Raw genomic sequence first — 21,948 nt, forward strand, 5'->3', positions numbered from 1 at the left:
AATAACGATTTTGAGAATGGTGCAGGATTGGGCAGTGTTTCATTCTGTTGTACATAGGGTCACTATGAGTCAGAATTAACTCCACTGCATCTAACAACAGCTGCTCCTCGGAAATCCTATGGGGCAGTTCTACTCTGTCCTAAGAGTCTAAAGACCTGGTACCACAGCGGTTAAGAGCTCTGCTGCTAGCCAAAACGTCATCAGTTTTCAGAGTGGTAGGGGCCTGCAGACCATGGTTTCAGGGGACATCTAGGTCAATTGGCACAACAAAGTGTATTAAGAAAATGTTCTGCGTTCCACTTTGGTGAGTGGTGTCTATGGTCTTAGAAGCTAGCAAGCAGCCATCTAAGAGGCATCAATTGTTCCCAACCCACCTGGAGCAAAGGAGAATGAAGAACACCAAAGACACAAGGAAAATACTAGCCCAAGACACAAAAAGGGCCACATAAAACAGAGACTCCATCAGCCTGAGACCAGAAGAACTAGATGGTGCCCAGCTACCACCAATGACTGCCCTGACAAGGAACACAACAGAGAGTCCCTGACGGAGCAGGAGAAAAGTAGAGTGCAGAACTCAAATTCTAGTAAAAAGACCAGACTTAACGTTCAGACTGAGACTGGAGGAACCCCAGAATACATGGCCCCCCGACTCTGTTAACCCAGAACTAAATACATTCCCGAAGCCAACTCTTCAGACAAAGATTAGACTGGACTATAAGACATAAAATGATACTCACGAAGAGTGTGATTTTTAGTTCAAGTAGATACGCGAGACTAAATGGGCAGCTCCTGTCCAGAGGTGAGATGAGAAGGCGGAAAGGGATAGGAGCTGGTTGAATGGACGTGGGAAATCCAGGGTGGAAAGGAGGAGTGTGCTGTCACATTACAGGGAGAGCAACTAGGGTCACAAAACAATGTGTGTATAAATTTTTGTATGTGAAACTAACTTGAGCTATAAACTTTCACCTAAAACACAATAAAATATAACAAAAAAAATTTTTTTAAAAAAAGGTCAGCAGTTTGAACCCATCAGCTGCTGAGTGGAAGAAAGATGTGGCAGTCAGCTTCAGTAAAGTTTACAGCATTGGAAAATCTATGCGCAGCTCTGCTCTGTCCTATAGGCTGCTATGAGTCAGAATCAACTTGATGGCAACGGGTTTACTATGTGCCAGGCATGGTTCAAAGCACTTTTTTTTTTTTAATTGTCCTGTAAATATACATAACAAAACATTTGCCAACTGAAGAATTTTTACATGTACAATTTAGTGACATTGATTACATTTTTTAAATAATATTTTACTATGTTTTCGGTGAGATTTTTACACATCAAATTAGGTTCCCATTTGACAATTTCTACACAAATTGTTCAACGACTTCAGTTACATTTTTCACAACATGTCAACATTCTCTTTAACTGTGTTCTGCTTGTAACAGCGATCACACTCTTCATGTTGTACAACCATTATCACGATCCTTTTCTGAGTTAGTCCACCACCATTAACATCAACTCTGTGCCCCCTAAACAGTAACTCCCTCTTTCTCCCCTCCCCCGTCCCTGGTAACCACTAATGAGCTTTGGTTTTTATATATTTGTCTATCGGCAGTTCAAATCCACCAGGTGCTCCTTGGAAACTCTATGGGGCAGTTCTACTTTATCCTCTAGGGTGCCTATGAGTCAGAATCGACTCGACGGCACTGAGTTTTTTTTTTTTTTCGTATAAGTGGAATCATACAGTATTTGTCCTTTTGTGATTGACTTCTTTGCTTAGCGTAATGTCTTCAAGCTTCATCCATGTTGTTGCATGCATCAGGACCTCATTTCTCTTTATAGCTGATTCATATTTCATTGCACATATATGCTTGTTTACCCCGCTTTACGGAAGTTCACTTTACCCCACTTCTGTTTTGCAGAAGACTTACACTAATACCTGTTTTCGATAACCAAAAGAAATCGGAAGAGGATTTTTGCTTTTACAAAAAAAGGCAAAAAGCAAAAGTAGTGTTCAGCACTCATTTTGTGGTGAACCGTTAAAGAGGTAGCATGCACCCTGAGCAGCAAGAGCAGTGTCACCAAGCTCCTTCCCTGGGAACTACACTGTGCAAACATTATTTCTACTTTATATGGGCTGTGTATTTTTCATATCATTCCTGCTTTTATTATGTTAGTGTTATTTTAGGTTTTATGTGTTATTTGGTAGGTTATTTTGGGGGCCTGGGAATGCTCAAAAATTTTTCGCGTATAAATTAACGGTAATTGCTTCTCCACTTTACGCCATTTTGGTTTATGGAAGTTTTCAGAAGAATGCTCTGTTTTCAGATAGCGAGGGAAACCTGTGCCTCATTTTGTTTATCCATTCATCTGTTGATGGACATTTCAGTTATTTCCACCTTTTGGCTATTGTGAACATGCTTCAGTGAGCGTTGGTATACAAGTTTCTGTGCTCCTGTCTAAGCACTTTTATGCTAATAAAGTCATTGAATCTTCAAACAACCCCACGAAGCAGGCACTATTACGGCTTATTATTACCTTCATTTTAAAGCTGAAAAAACTGAGACACAAGGAGGTTCAGTAACCTGCCCAAGTCACAGGGAGCCCAGGTCAACACCTATGCAGTCTAACTCCAGATCCCATGCTTGTATCCGCTGCACTTTGTGATCCAGAGAGTTATGTAACAGAGCGCGGTGACCAGCTGCTCTGTGCTAAAAGATAGTTGACAGCATGAAACCCTGGGTTAGAAGTCAGGAGGACTGCTAGATTCCAGAGTCAAGACAACATCTGTTGACAAGAACTCTCTGAAAGGAAGCCCTATGATGGCCTGGCTGACTTTCTGCCCCAGCTCAGGGGAGTGGGCATGTGGAATGCAGAAATACAGGACCCACCACTCACAGGCTTCGCATCAAGTTAGTTTTGCCCCACCCACCATGCACCCTAGTTCTATGAACTGGATTCTTGCCCTGTTCCTGCCAATGAGTCCCTGGCTTTTGCTGCAGTTGCAGGAATCTGTCTCAGACTTTTCCCTAAGGCCTTGGTCATCTGCCCAGGATGACAATGTCTCTTATACTGCCTTACGGGGAAGTGGCAAGAACATCAGCCGTGGAATGTGGGCTTGAAGCCTGAATCTACCACCCCTGGAGAAATTGCTTACATTTCTAATCCTTATTTTCCATGGCTATAGATAGGAATAATATACCTATTTCATAAGACTGTGGTGGAGATCCCAGTGTACTATCACACAAAAGTGCCTAGCATGCAGCAAGACTCTACAGACACTGGTTGACTTTCCACTGTTTCCCACCACCATCTAGATTGGATTCCGACACTCAGCCCAGCCCTCAGACATTTAGCCCGTAAGGGACAGCCTGGGCCAGATGGGTGCCTTCTAAAAAAGACAGTTCAACAAAGTCCAAGGAAGAAAGAATTCTCTTGCATATGCATTTGCCCAGTAGTGGAAAGAGTGAGAGGGACCCTCCCTTTGAACCACTGCTCTGAGTCAGATAACTCTGGTGCCTCTTAGCTCGAGGACCTGCTATGTTTGTAAAATGAGAAATGACCAGAATATTCCTTACACTCCCTCTAGCTCTAAGGTGTTCTGATTCATGACCAAGGGAAGAAGGAAAACATGTATATAATAAAATAAAATGCTTTCTGTTGTGGTCCAAGAAAGAGGACAGAACTAATAAATCATAATCCAGCCCCCGTACTGCTCGGAAATTTGGGCTCTAGCATGAAGATGCTTGCTCTGGTTTCCTTATGCTTTTATTTCACAAAGGCCCAAAGACATGACATTTACTAATGCCTTGATAATAGATTCTAATCAGGTGAATTGCCCTAAAGGCTGTAACTTTACACTATACAGGCTTCTCTGGGAAATCTTAAGTGTTTATGTGTCACTTAGCTACAAGTAAAAGTACTTCACAAGCATTACCCATATTTATGTTTTCCTTGCAATAGTTCTGTTGTTAGTTGCCCTCTAGTCAGCTCGGACTCACGGTGACCTTGTGCGTAACAGAACAAACGTTGCTGAGTCCTGCGTGATTGTTGGTATGCTTGAGTCCGTTAGTGGCTATCGTGTCAATTCATCCCATTGAGGGCCTCCCTCACTTTCCCTCTACCAAACACGATGACCTATTCTAGCAACTGATCTTTCCTGATGACATGTCCAAAGTAAGCCTGTCAAAGTCTAGCCATCCTCATTTTTAAGGGACATTCTGGTTGCATTTCTTCTAAGACTGAAGTGTTCATTTTCATTTTAGGACGTTTTGAATATGAGTCTCCTCCTTTGGGGTGGAAAATTGTCTGCCACTAATTTGGGTAGAAAAAAAGGTCTCAGACAATTGATATAGGTCACAACCCCAGACTTTGCAGGTTGTTTGGAAGGGCCAAGGAGCCATTCTCAGCCCAGAAGAGGATTAGCTTGGGTGCCACTGGATTGTAGCATCATCTGAAGAGCTTCTTGTTGGCGATTTTACAATGTCCATGAAAAGGAACATGGGGGTGCTTTCTTTTCTGGGTGCATTCTGAGTTAGGTTATAATCTGGAAGAGGAGACTCCAGCCTGCCAATCTGTAAATTTCTTAAACCTTTTCTACAAAATATTTCCAAGGTCTCTTGGAGAATAATGACAAAGTAAGATCCACTATGTATACACCTCACATGGCTCCCTATCAATGGCCCATGGTGAGCTGGTCCCAGATGCAAGCATGGAAGTCGTCAGGCCTGTCAGGAGCAAAATTGAAGAGGGCTGGGGCATTGGTCTGGGGCTTTATCTTTTGTCTCCTCCCTTTTACCTGCTTACAGGTCCTCCTTTTTACAGGTATTTGTATTTTAAAAGAGAACTTTGTTGGTCCAAATGGATTTTGTAGAGGTGAAATGTAGGTGTCAGATAACTCACAAACTTGGGGAGTTCCCAAGGCTGCACGTCTGCTCCCACCTCCCCCCATATACCTTCTTCTCCATGACACAGCCCCCATCTATAGCATCGGGGCTACATAGCCCAACTTCCAAAGCCCTCCACAGGTTGTCCTAGCTTTACCCCTAGACAATTCTGTCGCCAATCTTTAGCACACACTCCAAAAAACCCAAGCCAAACTCGTTGACATCAAGCCGATTCCAACTCATAGCGACCCTGTAGGACAGAGTATAACTGCCTCATAGAGTTTCCAAGGAGCACCTGGTGGATTCCAACTGCCGATCTTTTGGTTAGCAGCCATAGCACTCAACCACTACACCACCTGGGTTTCCCAGTACACCCCAGTGTCCTGTTTTTCTACAAATGACATCCTAACTCCCACTGTAGGATCGGGCTTGTGTTGTTTCTTCTAGCTGGAATGGCCTTCCTTTCTTCTCCACCATTTGATCCCATCCATCTTGCAAGGGGCTACTCTGGACCCACCACTCTGCCAGTGAGCTGGCCCTGCTGATGGCACCTTTATCTGAACTTCTGTTGAGCATAGGGCCCCTACAATGAAATGGGCACAGAACTTCTGTTTTGTCATTGTAAGCCCAAGGTACACACCCATCAAACATCCTGATTATTTTCTTTTCCATTTGTTTGCAAATAAAAGTGAGTATACTGAAGATTTAATTGGCACCCAGTTTAACGCACAAGCAAATCTCAATTGAAATAAGAACCTTAACAATATCTATTTCACTGTAACTTGGCTGGTTAACCCAACTTTACAAATAAAAATATTATTTCCTGAGTTCAGAACGAGTTAAAACAAAAAAAGTCCTTTCTTCCCCTCAAAACAAACAAAAAAACCACAGCCCATGATTCTCAGTGGTTTGGCAGTTATGATGTAGTTTGGCAGTCACAGGATGATGTGATCACCTCGATGATGAGATTTGATATAATGTGATCACCTCTATGATGGGATCTGCTGTGAGTGGCCAATCAGTTGAAAGGGAGTTTCCTTGGGGGTGTGGCCTGCATCAAATATAAGCAGATTCTCCGGCAAGGCTAGTGGGCTTTTGCTCCTGCTGGCTCGTCTTCATCTGACTTCTAGGTTCTCGGGACTTGAGCTAGCAGCTTACCTGTGGTCTTGCCTGCAGATCTTGGAATTTGTCGGTCTTTGAAGCCTGTGAGCAAGAGCCCTCCTCTCTGGCCTGCTGATCCTGGGCTACGTGAATCAGGAGAAGTCTCTTTCCTTACCCACAGACTTGGGAAATTCCAGCCTCTATAACTGTGTGAGCCATTTCCTTTATATAAATTTCTCTATGTAGGTATTTATATGCTTTACTGGCTTTGCTTCTCTAGAGAACCCAGCATAAGACACTAATTTAGGTTATGATGCTAAATTAGGCCTCATGTTTTCAATTCATTCCCCAATCATCACATTTTTAAAAGAGCAAAAATTATAGCTCATTGTTTCAAAGAGGATTATAGTAATTCTATCTAGTCCCGATTTATTCATCACCCTCCTTATTCTATCCTGCTCTATGGCAGAAGGTATATTTAGTAACTTCTCCTCCCATTGCTCCCCAAGACAAGGATCTTAGGTGCTGTGAAACTTCTCACAATAAATCTGGATCCTGGAGTGGCACTTCAAATGCAAACACACTGTTTTCTACCATTATTAATTCTAAAAATTCTTTGTTGCCAAACAAACATACTTTAACTAAACTGGTTCAGGAAGCTGGAGGCATCTGGTTATCTGAAGCCCTGGATTTTTACGAGCAGAAAAATGGGTCTTACCATGTACTTGGAATCATAAGATACTTTTGGGGATTGATTGAAAGACCCTGGTGATCTTGATTCTCATCTTGCCTGGTGCCTTTTGGTAGGTGAGGAAGCCAGGGGTTGGATCAGGTGAGTAGTTGGCCTCAGGCTGTGTTGGCCATGCCTATAGGGCTACACAGGCCCAGTGTGGGGGTCACCTGACTACCAGGCCCAGCCTGGGGTCACTGACCATGCAGGCCCAGCCTGGGGACTCCTTCTACCACACCCATGGCTCTGGAGGACAGGAGGCCTGTCCTTGTAACACACAAACTCCAAAGTGCAGGATCCTAGGGCTTTGGCCTGGCTGGTTCTCTAGGGGAGATGGGATGATACTCATGGGAAGGACTTTGGGCAAAGGTAGGGGCATATCTACAGAAAACAGCCGCTGTGGCAAGCACTGACATTGCACCCCTGGCCGAACATCTGACACCCATCTTTTAGATAACTTTATCATAATATCAGCTCAAAAACACAAGTCAAGCTCATTTTCAGGAATGGTGAGTGTGGGAGGTACTGAGATAGGGTGCTGAATATGGGGGCGGAGAAGGGCCTGCCTTCTTCCTGGCTTCTCAGCACCAACAGATCTCTGCTTGGCAAGAATCGTAGGGATTCCGTAGAGCTGGTGTTACACTCCCTTGTTGCTTTTTGGTGGGTTCGAGGTTCCTATTAACAACCTTGGGAAATAGGAGTTTTCTTTCTTGCATGTGAGCAAATATATGTTTGGAAATGCCACCAACCACCAGTTGCCATTGAGTCAAGTCCGATTTACTGTGACCCCATGTGTGTCAGGGTAGAAATGCACTCTATAAGGTTTTCAGTGGCTGATTTTTTGGAAGCAGACCATCAAGCTTTTCTTCTGAGGTGCCTCTGGGTGGACTTGAACCTCCAATCTTTCAGGTAGCAGCTGAGCACGTTAACTTTTTTCACTACCCAGGGACTCCATGTCTGTTAATATAAGTTTGGAAATACAGTCTGGGGTGCCCACAGCTCTGCAGTGCTCTGGGCTGTTGGCCCTGGAACAGCAACTACTGACAGCTTTGTAAAGCTGGGGGAAATTAAGGCAGGAAAGTGTAATATACTGGGGTGCCTAGGTCTGTGGGTTAGAGGAAGCTTCTGGAAAACCGGGAGCCTCTGCCACGCAGGCTGGTGACTGGTCTGCCTCACGGCTCATTAGCCCCGTGGCCGAGTGCCCAGAGGTGGGTGGAAAGGAACAGGTGGTTACTCTCTGGAACATCATAAAATCCCTGCAAAGCATGTGCTTCGTTTTCAAGAAAGGTTGCCAAATCCTTGCCCTGGAAATGATTTCCAGATCTTTCTACTAGAAAAAAGTTTAATTTGGAGAATGAGGGAGAAAATGCAAAGTCCTGGAAGGAACAACCAATTTAGAATAAAGCTCCAAGATCTTTGAAAAAAAGGGGAGGAATGATCATATGAGAGAGCCTGTTCTCAGGACAGAGGTCCCCCACTTCTGCAAAGGAAACAAACAAACCATGGCAGAAGCCACATAGCTCTGGGCTGGCCCATACTACCTGTGTTTCCCCCCCTTAACCGTTCCTTCCACAGACTTCTGACTAGCTAAGAATTCACATGGATCTGCATGGACCCACGGCCCCCTTTTCCAGCTTGGAGAAAACCGTATTGTGTTTATTTGGCTCTTCTCCGCAAGCTGAACGCCACATACCACAGGCTGAGAGGGCCCCCAAACGTGGGCTCGTGGTCACGGCAAGTTGCATTAATCACAGTTTCTACTAGCTGGTCCTCAGGAACACTGCTCTGCTGAGCGGCTGATCTGTTGAAAGCCAGGGAGCACTGAGTCATCCCTTCTTTCAACCACGACATACTTCTGGGAATGTGAAGAGTACTCGGACGACGTGACATTCCTTAGCTCCCTGTCGTCAGTCAACTGGCCACTTCCTTTCTGGTCATGTTGCATCATCTTTCAGAACAGGACTAAACAAATGTACTTGAAACTTACATGCCTGTAGGAAAGAAGGCGGAGTACACATGGGAGCCCCACCCCTCCCTTCATAACACAGCCCTGTTATCCTGCCCCAGAAGAAGAGGAGGTGACCGTGATTGGCAATTGTTCTCTGGCATTTCCACAGGTAGGACAACATTATATAAGTTCTAGGCTGATCTCATAATTGTGAAAAATGACAACATGACGTTCAAGACAGGTCTCTTTCGCAATACATGAGCCTAAGACATGTGTGTATAAGTCAGTTTTGCTGACGGGCACTGAAGTTTTGAAACTCTCTGCCCCTTCACAGGAAAGGTAAGTGATCTCTGTAAAACCTTTGGCCTGTGGGCAAATGTTGGTACATCTGAAACCCAGAAAAATGTTATTTATTAACAGTAGAATTAATAAACAAACATGGAGGGCTTGCCAAGGGGGTGGTGCTGACGGTGAAGGATGCAAAGGTGAACCCAAAGGGAAACTGCCCTCAAGGCAGGGGGGTCCTGCTTGGTGGTGGAGCCTGAATCCTCGAGGCACCTCATGTGGTGGGAGGATGGGGGTGCACCAAGTAGTGTGCTGGGAGCGGGGAGAATTGAACCCTACCCAGGGAGGGTCAAGGAGTCTTGGTGGTGCAGTGGTTAAGTGCTTGACCACTAACTGAAGGTTGGCAGTTCAAGCCCACCAGCAGCTCCAAGGGAGGAAGATGTGGCAGTCTGCTTCCATAAGGATTACAGCCTTGGAAACCCCGTAAGGCAGTTCTGTTCTGTCCTATAGAGTCATACCATGAGTTGGAATTGACTATACAGCAAGGGATTTGGTTTGGCTTTGGTTTAGGGAGGATCTGAGACAAGGAGCTCCATAGGTAGGCTGGGAGGCTGGGCTGGGGGTGGGGGCGTACAGAACACCAGTCTGCACGTGTGCGATAGGAACGTCACATAGAGGGGTGGGAAAGACGACAACAACAATAGTTGCCATGGAGTAGACGCCAACTCATGGCAACCCCATGCTTGTCAGAGAAGAACTATGTTCCACAGAGTTTTCAGTGGCTGAGTTTTCGGAAGTGGATCACCAGGACTTTCTTCCGAGGCTCTTCTGAGTGGACTGGAATCTCCAGCCTTTTGGTTAGCAGCTGAGCACTTAACTGTTTGTACCACCCAGGGTTGCAGGGGTAGGAAAGTGAAGAAAAAACCCACAGATGGGGGGAGGGGGGCTAAAGCAGAGCACAGGCAGCTGGAGGTGAGGCTGGGCTGCTACGCAGGCAGGACCAGGCTGGAAGGAGACAGTGGCATGCAAGCCATTGAGACCCTCGAGTAGAAGAGCGCTCAGAGCTGTGGGATACAGAGGTTATCCTGGAGGCAGAGGGAATTGCAGCCTGAACACGGTTGAAGGTGGGGACCAGTTAGGGAGCCATGTTAGGGCTGTAAGTGGCCTGGGGCTGGGCTTCAGTGAAGGCAGAGGCTGCAGTGGTAATAGTAATGAAAGCTAATCATAACTCCCTCTTTTGAGAGCTTACCTTGTGATCGGGGTGATGCTAAGCACTTACCTGAGTTATCTCACATTAACATCAGAGCAGCATCTCTAAGTGGCAGGTCTCTTATTGCCCCATCTTATGATGAAGAAACTGAGGCTCAGAGGAGGGCAGTGATCGCTCGTGGTCACACAGTTTGTAAGCAGCAGAGCCAGGATTTAAACAGAGGTCTGTCTGGTGCCAGAGTTCAACCCCAACCACACCCTGTACTGTGGAATAACAGAACTGCTTGAAACTCAGTTACCTGAGGAAGAGAGAAGGCAGTGTCTACCAGGGGATGACAGTGACTAAGATGGGGGCAGGCAGGTGAGGAGGAGGAACATTGAACTAGTTTGGTTGGACCCAATGGAAATTTGATGCCAGCAAAACATCCATTAGTAGTGTTGACAGCCTGTGATTGCAGTGATAGGCCAGAGCTCAGATAAATTACTGGGGTTAGAAGTGTGGACTTGTTAAAGGGAGGATGTTGGAATATACCACCACAGGGAGACAGCGAGGTGCAAACAGTACTTACTATGGGAGCATAAGCTGGGGAGCACAACCAGGCACTGGGCTAAATGCATCCCTGTGACAACCTTGTGACACAGGTACTATTGCCATCTTCATTTCCTAGATGAGAAAACAGAAGCTTGGAGACATTGAGCAACTCCCCTAACGCCACATGGCTAGTAAGTGATAAAGTTGGGGCTCCAGCCAAATGAATCTCAAGGGCATTTGCACAGATACAATATGAGGAGAATTCACCCCACAGGGGTTAGAAAGCTGCACAGAGGAAATGTAGGTTCCTCCAGTTTCATTTTGTTTGTGTATCTGTCCTGTATTCTCTAAATTGTCTCCAGTTAATATGCTCAGTTTTCCAACAGGAAAAAAAAATGGCGGAAAAAGCAAAAAGGTGGAAGTGTAAATGGGTAGACTTTTTGGAAGACCATGTGCCAATGTCCAGCAAGAGCTGAAAATTTGACATCTTACTTGACTCAGCATTCCATTTTTAGAAGATAATCAAAGAAGCAGGCAGAGTTTTGTGTACAACGATGTTTAAAGCAGTCACTCCAGGCCCTGAACAATCGGACCGACAGACACCAGGCTCATTCACCTGTATTTCCTGTTGTGTTTGGTTGCACCACCATCTAGCACCATCTAGCATCTAGGAGTAATTCTAGATTCTTCCTTCTCTCTTCCTAAGAAGTTGCACTGAGTTGACCCCAACTCATGCTGACCGCATGTGTGTCAGAGTAGAACTCTGCTCCAGAGCTGTTATGGATTGAATTGTGTCCCCCCAAAAAGTATGTCAACTTGGCTAGGCCATGATTCCCAGTATTGTGTGATTGTCTTCCATTTTGTGATTTGATGTAATTACCTATGTGTTGTAAATCCTAACCTCTATGATATTAATCCCATTGAACTGGGAGCCCTGGTGGTGCACTAGTTAAGTGCTTGGCTGCTAACCAAAAGGTTGGCTGTTCGAATCCACCAGCTGCTCCTTGGAAACTCTATAGGACAGTTCTACTCTGGCCTATAGGGTTGCTTTGAGTCAGAATCAACTTGAAGGCAATGGGTTTTTATGATGTTAATGAGGCAGGATTAGAGGCAGTTATGTTAATGAGGCAGGATACAATCTACAGGATTAGGTTGTGTCTTGAGTCAATCTCTTTTGAGATATAAAAGAGAGAATCAAGCAGAGAGGAGAGGGAGCTCATTACCACCAAGCAAGAAGAGCCAGGAATAGAGTGCATCCTTTGGACCCTGGGTCCCTGTGCTGAGGAGCTCCTAGACCAGGGGAAGATTGATAACAAGGACCTTCCTCTAGAACCGATAGAGAGAGAAATCTTTCCCTAGAACTGGCACCTTGAATTCAGACTTCTAGCCTCCTAAACTGTGAGAGAATAAATTTGTTTGTTAAAGCCATCCATTTGTGATGTTTCTGTTATAGCAGCACTAGATAACTACGACGAGATGGGCTTCAATGGCTGATTTTTTAGCAGTAGACCACCAGGCCTTTCTTCTGAGATGCCTCTGGGTGGACTCAAACCTCCAGCCTTTCAGTTAGCACCCAGTGTGTTAACCATTTGCACTGTCCAGGACTCCTCTCTCTTTCTATGCACATTTTCTTGGTCCTTTAAAAAAAAAACCCAACATCCCTTTAAATACACTCTCTCCTTTCTAACCTCATGGCTACGGCCTTAGTCAGGCTTTCCTTGTCCCTTCTCTAGACCAACTCAACAGGGCCATTCTCCACATCCCCCTCTAAATGCTATTTGAATATCGGATGCACACACAGGACACTGCTCCCATCCCCTGCAGAATAAAATATTTCTTTAAACTACAGCAAATAATGAAGTGATGAGCATCTGTGCATATACAGCTTGTTTTTCTCATTTGAGTTATTTCCTTGGGATAAATTCCCAGGAATGGAATTCCAAGGTTAAAGTGTATGGCTATCTGTATGTATTAACACTGCCACACTTCTGAAACTGAGCATGAAAGCACTTATTTTTCCTTGATTCTTCTCCATCAGAAACATTTTTAGAGTATCTAGGGGAAAAAAAAAATTAGAATTTTTGTGTCCTAACTCTGCCTTGGGAGCCCTGGTGGCGCAGTGGTTAAGTGCTACAGCTGCTAACCAAGAGGTCACCAGCTCGAATCCACCAGGTGCTCCTTGGAAACTCTATGGGGCAGTTCTAGTCTGTCCTACAGGGTTGCTATGAGAAAGCAGTGTTTTTTGTTTTTTTTAAACTCTGCCTCTATTGTACTTTTTCCCCTTCTTAAATCAGGCCCAAGTTATCTTCTTATGGAGAAAGATTATTTTAATTTAAAAATGTGTGTATATAAGCAACCCTCTTCCAGGTTTTTGTTTGATTTTTCAATTTTGCTCTTAACATGCAGGTTATTGCTTCAGGCTCTGGAAACTTTTTCCTGATTGGCAGGTACTTCCCAAGTTTTGCAATATGGCAATTTCTTTCCAGTGAGCTCTTCGAAAAAACTGGCCAGGTGTGGTTGGGAGCTGGGCTTCCTTTCTTCTCGGTTTTCCAAGGAAATAGGAAAAAAAAAAAAAAACTGGGAGGTGTCATCTGTGTTCTAGTGGATAATTCATTCTCGCTGACATAATGAGCCATTTTCTCTTTTTAATGAAGGTAGGAATTTGCTAGGAGGGGCCTCTGAGTCTGGAGATAAAGAAGCTGTCCTCTGAATGAACTTTTTAGCAGTTTGGGAGGAAACTTCAGAATTTTCACTAGAAAAAAATGACAACTGAATAAGTGACTGGGCATCCTCCTCTCTGTCTGTGGAATTATTTCAGGAATCCTATCTGAGGAGATCAGTGACATGGGTACCTTTTAATGCCTAAAAAAAAAAAAAAAAAAGTTGCTGACTCACAGGGAGCCCATGTGTGTCAGAGTAGAGCTGTGCTCCATAGGTGTTATAGACGGAATTATGTCCCCCCAAATTATATGTTGTAAATCTTAACCTCTTGGAATAAGTTGTCTTTGTTACCCTAATGAGGCAGGAATAGTATAGGGTGTATCTTGAATCAATCTCTTTTGAGATATAAAAGAGATTAAACAAGGCAGCAGAGCAGAGACAGGGAAGACACATGTCCAGCCACATGAAGATCACCCAGGAGCAGAAGCTAAAAGAGACAAGGACCTTCCTTCAGAGTCAACAGAGAGAGAAAGCCATCCCCCTAGAGCCAGTACCCCAAGTTCAGACTTCTAGCCTTCTAAACTGTGAGAAAATAATTTGTTAAAGCTGCCTGCTTGTAGTATTTCTGTTATAGTAGCACTAGATAACTAGATAACTAAGACAATAAGGTTTTTAATGGCTGTGATTTTTTTTGGAAGCAGATTGCCAGGCCTCTCTTCTGCCTTTAATGCTAGACTGATATTATATGATCTTTTTGGGGCTAGTGAGGGGATTTTGTAAAGACTTAAATTATCAACGTAAAGCATTGGCCTCAAATAAAGCTTATCATCTCCAGGCCAAGTATTTTCCAGCTACATACCAGTTGCCATTAACTTGATTCCATCTCGTGGCAACCACATGCGTTCAGAGTAGAACTCCTCCACCGGGTTTTCAAGACTGTGACCTTTCAGAAGCCAATCAGGCCTTTCTTCCGAGGTGTCTCTGGGAGGGTTCCAACATCCAAGTGCTTAACCATTTATACTGCCTAGAGACCTCTTTCCACTACCAGTCTATCAGAGGCACTGGATTATATGAAGAACAACACAATAACAGGATTAAAGGATTAGACAGACTCTTTAACAACCTGCAATATGTAGATGACACAGTCTTGATTGCTGAAAGTAAAGAGGGCTTAAAGCACTTAATGATGAAGGTCAAAGTCTACAGCCTTCAGTATGGATTACACCTCAATATAAAGAAAACAAAAATCCTCACAACTGGACCAATAAGCGATACCATGATAAATGAAGAAAAGATTGAAGTTGTCAAGGATTTCATTTTACTTAAGTCCACAATCAATGCCCATGGAAGCAGCAGTCAAGAAATCAAACGATGTATTGCATGAGGCAAATCTGCTGCAAAAGATCTCTTTAAAGTGTTAAAAATCACAGATGTCACCTTGAAGACTAAGGTGTGCCTGACCCAAGTGATGGCCTTTTCAGTCACCTCATATGCATGAGAAAGCTGAAAAATGAATAAAGCAGACCAAAGAAGAATTGATGCATTTGAATTATGATATTGGTGAAGAATATTGAATATACCATGGACTGCCAGAAGAATGAATAAATCTGTCTTGGAAAAAGTACAGCCAGAGTGCTCCTTAGAAGCAAGGATGATGAGACTTGGTCTCACTTCCGACATATCAGCAGAAGGAACCACTCCCCAGAGAAGGATATCATGCTTGGTAAACTAGAGGGTCAGCTAAAAAGAAGAAGACCCTCAATGAGATGAATTGACACAATAGCTGCAACAATGGGCTCAAACATAACTACTAGTGTGAGGATGGTGAAGGGCTGGGCAACATTTTGTTCTGTTGTACATGGGGTTGCTAGGAGTCAGAACCAACTCAGCAGAATCTAACAACAACAGCAAGAAGGGAATCCTTTCAGGTAAAAAAAAAAAAAAAAAAAAAACTCCTAACAACAACAACAAAAAAGTCCTGGGCCAGGTGGCTTCACTGGAGAATTCTACCAAACATTCAGAGAAGAACTCATACCAGTACTACTCAAACTGTTTCAGAACATAGAAAAGGAAGGGATACTTCCAAATTCATTCTATGAAGCCAGCATACCCTGATACCAAAACCAGGCAAAGACACCACAAAAAAAGAAAATTACAGACCAATTAACTCTCATGAATACAAATACAAAAATTCTCAACAAAATTCTAGCCAATAGAATTCAGCATCATATAAAAAAAAATAATACACCATGACCAAGCAGGATTCATACCAGGTATGCAAGGATGGTTCAATGTTAGAAAATCAATCAACATAATCCACCACATAAATAAAATAAAATAATCACATGATCATCTCAATCCACACAGAAAAGGAGTTCAACAAAGTCCAACACCAATTCCTGATAAAAAAAACTCTCAGTATTATAGGTATAGAAGGGAAATTCCTCAACATAATAAAGGGCATCAATACAAAACCAACAGCCAGCATCATTCTTAATGGAGAGAGGCTGAAAACATTCCTCTTGAGAACAGAGACAAGACAAGGATGCCCTTTATAATCCTATTTAACATTGTGCTGGAAGTCCTAGATAAAGCAATAAGGAAAGAAAAAGAAACAAAGGGCATCCAGATTAGTAAGGAAGAATTAAAACTGTCCCTACTTGCCGATTATGTGATTATATATAAAGAAACCCCAAAAGACTTCATGAGAAAACTACTGGAACTAATAGATTCAGCAGACTAGCAGGATACAAGAAAAACATACAAAACTCAGTTGGATTCCTATACACAAAGAGAACTATGAAAAGGAAATTAGGAAAACAATGCCATTTATAACAGCCCCTAAAAAAACAAAATACTTAGGAATAAATCTAACCAAGGATGTGAAAGACTCATACAAAGAACACTATAACACAAAGGACTCCTTTCAGGTACATACCAAAAAACCAAGCCCTTTGCTGTCGAGTGATTTCCAACTCACAGCGACCCTATAGGACAGAGTAGAACTACCCCACAGGGTTTCCAAGGAGCAGCTGGTGAATTCAAACTGTCCACCTTTTGGTTTGCAGCTGAGCTCTAGCCAAAAGGGCTCCACCAGGGCTCCATAGCCTTCCCCAAACAAGGACGATCTGGGAAACACTCTTTTCAAATTCCTTTATCAACCTTCTGCGCTCACCTATTATCTCACCTGCTGTCTCATTCTCACAGATGAGCCAGCTATCACAAAGGAACATCCCCCTCTTCCCTCTACAAATAAACAGACCCACTCATACTTATCCTCATCCTATCTCCCTTGCAATCTGTTCAATAGAGGTTCCTGGCAGGCCCCCTGCTCATGCTACCCTAAAGCCTTCTGTTATTTCCTCTGGCCCTACGCTCTCCACCCCGACCCAGCTTCCTTCGTCTTGTTATCTCCCTGTGCCTTCCTTCCTTCTGCTGTTGGTTCATGCAGTGCTTCCTCAAAGCCCCTCCGTGTGTTCTCCTGGCATCTTGCTGCCCTCCTTCCAAGCACCAATACGGGGTCTTTTCAGCTCATTTGTGTCAGTATTTGTTCACTGTCTCCTCAACTTGACTGTGAGTCTGTTGGAGGCAGCGGCGCTGCTCATGATATCTCCAGTGGTTCATTCAGCCCAAACCCATGAGCCCAGACCTGAAAATGAGTTGCAAAGTCAAGGAGAAGGCACAACCTCAGAGTGCCAGGGAGGTGGGCAATGGTGCTGAACAGATCCTCCATGGGGAAAAGGTCTTGGGTTTTGATTCCTTTATTCAAGTTGATGTAATGCATTAGTATTAATACCAGAGGAGGTGGTAGCTATTTAGACAGAAGCACACTCAGAAGGCCTGTGGACACTTAGCAATCTCTCGCCTCCAATCTATCACCTGGTCAAAGCCTCCATCAGCTCTTAAGTAGACCATTCAAAAATTCTTCAGTGATGTGCTTCCTCCTTCCACCTGACTCTACAAGATTACCCTCTACGTAGCAGCTAGAATAATTGTCTAACAATTCAAACAAAATTACACCACTGCCCACTCATAACTTAGCATGACTTACCACCCGTTAGTGCCTAGTGCCTGAGTGGTACAAATGGCTAACACATTCGGGTGCTGACTGAAAGTCTGGAGGTCCCAGTCTATGCAGAGCCGCCTCAGAAGAAACTCCTGGTGGTCTGCTTCTGAAAAAGCAGACACTGCAAACCCTGTGGAGCACAGTTCTACTCTGACACCCATGAGTCGGGGTCATCTGGACAGAAACTGGTTTTACCAACCCGTTAGAACAAATCCTAGCCTTTTCTTGGCGGCCCTGGCCTGACCCTCCTCCTACTCTCTTCTCACCCCTCTGCTGTGGCCATACTGGCCTCTTTTAGGTTCTTCACACACTCAAGGCTTGTTTCCATTCTGGGCTCCTTCCCTCCCCCCAGAAATCTCTTCCCGCAGCTCTCCCCAGGGCTGCCCCCTCCATTTCAGGTCTACACTTAATTGTCACCTCCCAGGCACCCTGCTCTTGTATTGTCCTGTTTTGTTTCTTCCTAGGCTTATCTCCATCTGAGTTTTTATTATTGTTGTTTATTTTCTTGTTGATGTGTTTGTTGTTGTTGTTAGCTGCCATCTAGTTGCTCTGACTCATGGTGACCCCATGTGCAATGGAACGAAACACTAACTGGTCCTGCACCATTCATCCCCATGATCGGTTGCCAGTCAGACTATTGTGATCCACAGGGTTTTCACTGGCTTTTTTTTTCAGAAGCTGATCTCCAGGCCTTTCTTCCTAGTCCATCTTAGTCTGGAAGCTTTGCTGAAACCTGTTCAACATCATAGCAACACACAAGTCTCTACTGACAGATGGGTGGTGGCTGCACACAAGGTGCTTTGGCTAGGAATTGAACTGTCAGTTTTCTGGCATGGAAGGTGAGAGTTCTACCATTGAACCACCACTGCCCCCTTGGTTGATGTGTTTACTAGTACCCACCTTTTCCTTCAGAAATGAAGGTTCCCAAGAGCAGAGGCCTGTGCATCTATGCATCTCATCTAGCATTTCAAGGCTAAGTCTTCTGTGCCAAGAAGAATATCTGGGACAGCATAGGCTTGCTGAGTGGAAGAGTGAAGAAAATTTGAATTATTGTTAATTAAGAAAATTTGATTGAGGTGAAGAAAAAATACAGACAGTTAGGATAGCAAGAGCCCTAGGGTTCATCTAATCCCATACAACATCCCTGAGGTGGACATCAGACTTGATCTGACCACTCGCAGTGACAGGGAGCTACGTATGGCTCAGCAGACATAGGGGTGATCAACAAGAGTGACCAATGAGGTGACCCAATGAGGTGACACTACGCATCTTTCATGTGCTAATTTATTCATTGCAGCCCTAGTGGAGCACTGATTAAAGCATTCAGCTGCTAACCAAAAAGTCGGTGGTTTGAACCCACCAGCCGCTATGCAGGAGAAAGATGTGGCCAGCCGCTATGCAGGAGAAAGATGTGGCCATCACCTTCTGTAAAGATTACAACCTTGGAAACCCTATGGGGCAGCTCTACTCTGTCCTTTAGGGTTGCTATGAATCGGACTCGACAGCAATGGATTTTTGGTTTTAATTTACTAATCTCACCGTTACGGATTGAACTGTGTCCCCCCAAAACATGTGTCAACTTGGCTAGGCCACGATTCCCAGTTTTGTTTGATTGTCCACCATTTTGTCATCTGATGTGATTTTCCTATGTTTTGGAAATTCATCTCTATGATGTTAATGAGATGGGATTAGCAGCAGTTATGTTAATGAGGCAGGACTCAATCTATAAGATTAGGTTTGTCTTAAGCCGATCTTTTTTGAGATTGAAAAGAGAGAAATGAGCAGAGAGACATGGGGACCTCATACTACCAAGAAAGCAGTGCTAGGAGCTGAGCGTGCCCTTTGGACCCGGGGTTCCTGCATGGAAAAGCTGCTCAATCAGGGGAAGATTGATGGCAAGGAACTTCTTCCAGAGTTGACAGAGAGAAAGCTTTCCCCTAGAGCTGGCACCCTGAATTCGAACTTCTAGCCTACTAGACTATGAGAGAATGAACTTGTTTGTTGAAGCCATCCACTTGTGGTATTTCTGTTATAGCAGCACTAGATAACTAAGACCCACTCTCCACTCTAATTCCACCACTTAGCATAGCTTTTATTGAGCACATTCTCAATGGGGAATGCAGACATATAAGAAAAAAATAACGTAATTTGGTACTACAGGTGTGAGAGCTGTACCAGGTAGCACGGGAGGAGGCTGATGGTGAAGCCTAGGTTTAAATTCCAGCTTTGCCCTTTCCTAGCTGTGTCTCGGCATTGATAAAACACTTGTAAAGATTAAAAGGGATGGTGGAGGAAAGTGCCCCTCATAATGCCTACCACGTAATAAATGCCCCATAAATATTTGTTTCCCTTCTCCCATACAGTGGACAGGTGCAATGGTTAAGTACTTAGCTGTTAACCAAAAGGTTGGCAGTTTGAACCCACCCAGTGGCTCCATGAGAGAAAGACCTGACAACTAGTCCCTTAAAGATAGTTGTTGGGAGGCAGTCCAAGATGGTGGAGTAGTCAGGTGTTTCATAACATCCCTCTTGCAACAAAGAGCCAAGAAAACAAGTGAATTCAATATAGATGACAACTTTGGAACCCTGAGCATCAAAGACAAGGCTCAAGAATCAAGTGGAAGGAGAGACAGTATAAAAACAGTAGACATGGAGAATTATGGATCACTGGTGTCCTGCTACCTGAACCTGCATAATGTGGCCATATTGAGACAAAGCAAGCAGCATTCTCAGCCAAAACCCCATCACCTGGTGCAGCCAAACAGGTGTGACTCTGCAGTCATGTCCAGAGCCAGGCAGGAGTGCTTCCCACCCAGCAGAAGTTAAGTGGATGCACCCCACCCACCATGCCTACTCCAGCCCAATGTGCCAGAGGCCCACAGGTCTGTAGGGTCCCCCACCCTTTTCTCTCATCCCCCCACCTCATATGCAATTGTAGCACCCACCACTGCCCCACCCCCTAAGCTAGACCCATACCAGGGGCCCACTGGCCTGCAGCACCTCCTACAGCACCAGCAGTGCCTCCCATTCCCTTCAGCCACCCACACCAGAGTCTCATGGTTCTGCAGTGCCTCCTACAGTGCTGGCAGTGACTCCCACTTCCTCCAACCACCTGTGCCGGAGACTTGAAGACCAGTAGTACCTCCTACTCCTTCCAGCCATCTGCACTGGGGTTCTGAGGGCTGGTGGAGCCTCCCATTCCCTCCAGCTGCCCCCACTGGGGGTCCAAAGACCAGTGAAGCCTCTTACTCCCTCCAGCCACCTGCGCTGGGAGCCCAAGGACTGGCTGCACAACCTCCCCATGACGTGCTCTAGCGGACAGGGGCATGCCCTCCAAACAGGCACCTAAGAACAGGCAACATCCCCCCTGCCTTGCCCTCTGCAGTGCCCCCATCCCTGCAACAGGAGGCTTGTAACTGCTCCAAACACCACCACACAGCCCTTCCTGCCCATGACCACAGTGAGAGTTTCCACACCACCCACCTGGTAACTAACTGACAACCTGGGCACCCTAATCCTGACCACCCAGCAATCAGCAGAACACACACACAACACCCAACCCAATGACCAGGGAGAACACCCCCTGCACCCATGGCCAGGTAATCAGCCAGACAGATACATCACCTCACCAGAAATGCCAGCTACATTCTCAGCAGCCCCACAAGACCCAGTAAACAGAGATCCATGCTCATACACACAGTTACTGGCCCACCTACCCAGAGATAGGAGGTAAGAGCTTTAATGTAGCCAGATTAAAGACCAGAGTAGTATACACACTGCCTACTTGGATAAATCAAATCAAATCAAAACAAAACAATACAAAAATACAGGACACAGCAAACAAACAGACAATAAATAAATAACTTCTTGATTCCTTGGAGACAACAGATGATATAGAATCACATAAAGAAGCAGGAGAAGATGGCTCCAGCAAGTGAAAAATTGAAGAACCAGAAAACCTTCTGGAGGAAGAAACGGCAATGGAACTACCTGGTAAGAAATTCAAAAGACTAATATATAGAGCTGTCCAAGAGATCAAGGAAAACACAGACAAAACCAAGGAAAACAGACAAAATCAAGAAAAACACAGGCAAAACAATAGAAGAACTCAGGAAAACAATACTAGAACAAAATGACAAAATAAACAGACAAGTAGAAACCATACAAACACAGCAACTAGAAACCAAAAAGATTAACAATAAAATTTCGGAAATAGACAACTCAATAGAAAGATATTGGAGCAGAATTGAAACAATGGAAGACAAAATCAGTGAATTTGAAGACAGATCCCTTGGCACCAATTTGTTTGAGAAAAATCAGAAAAAAGAATGAAGAAAGCCTAAGAATTATGTGGGACACTATCAAGAGGAGATCGGAGATCCAGAACAGGGAGAAGCAATGGAAAACACAGAGAAAACTACCAAAGATTTGCTGGCAGAAACCTTCCCTAATATCGTGAAAGATGAGAAGATATCAGCCCAAAAGCTCAATAAAATCCATACAGGGTATACCCTAAAGGGAAGTCACCAAGACATATCATAA

The 21,948-nt window shown here is 44.5% G+C and overlaps 1 protein-coding gene across 1 annotated transcript in view; it reads left to right on the forward strand.

Annotated features, from left to right (window-relative positions):
* The first annotated feature begins 8,716 nt into the window (after nucleotides 1-8,716).
* Nucleotides 8,717-21,948, forward strand: part of SLC45A1 (solute carrier family 45 member 1) — a 149,764-nt gene continuing 136,532 nt past the window's right edge. Inside the window, exon 1 of the mRNA XM_049877818.1 lies at nucleotides 8,717-8,823. The gene's annotated coding sequence lies outside the window, so the exon portion shown is untranslated. The remainder of the gene's footprint in view (nucleotides 8,824-21,948) is intronic.

This window comes from Elephas maximus, chromosome 3, assembly GCF_024166365.1.
Source record: "Elephas maximus indicus isolate mEleMax1 chromosome 3, mEleMax1 primary haplotype, whole genome shotgun sequence".
Taxonomy (NCBI): Eukaryota; Metazoa; Chordata; class Mammalia; order Proboscidea; family Elephantidae; genus Elephas; species Elephas maximus.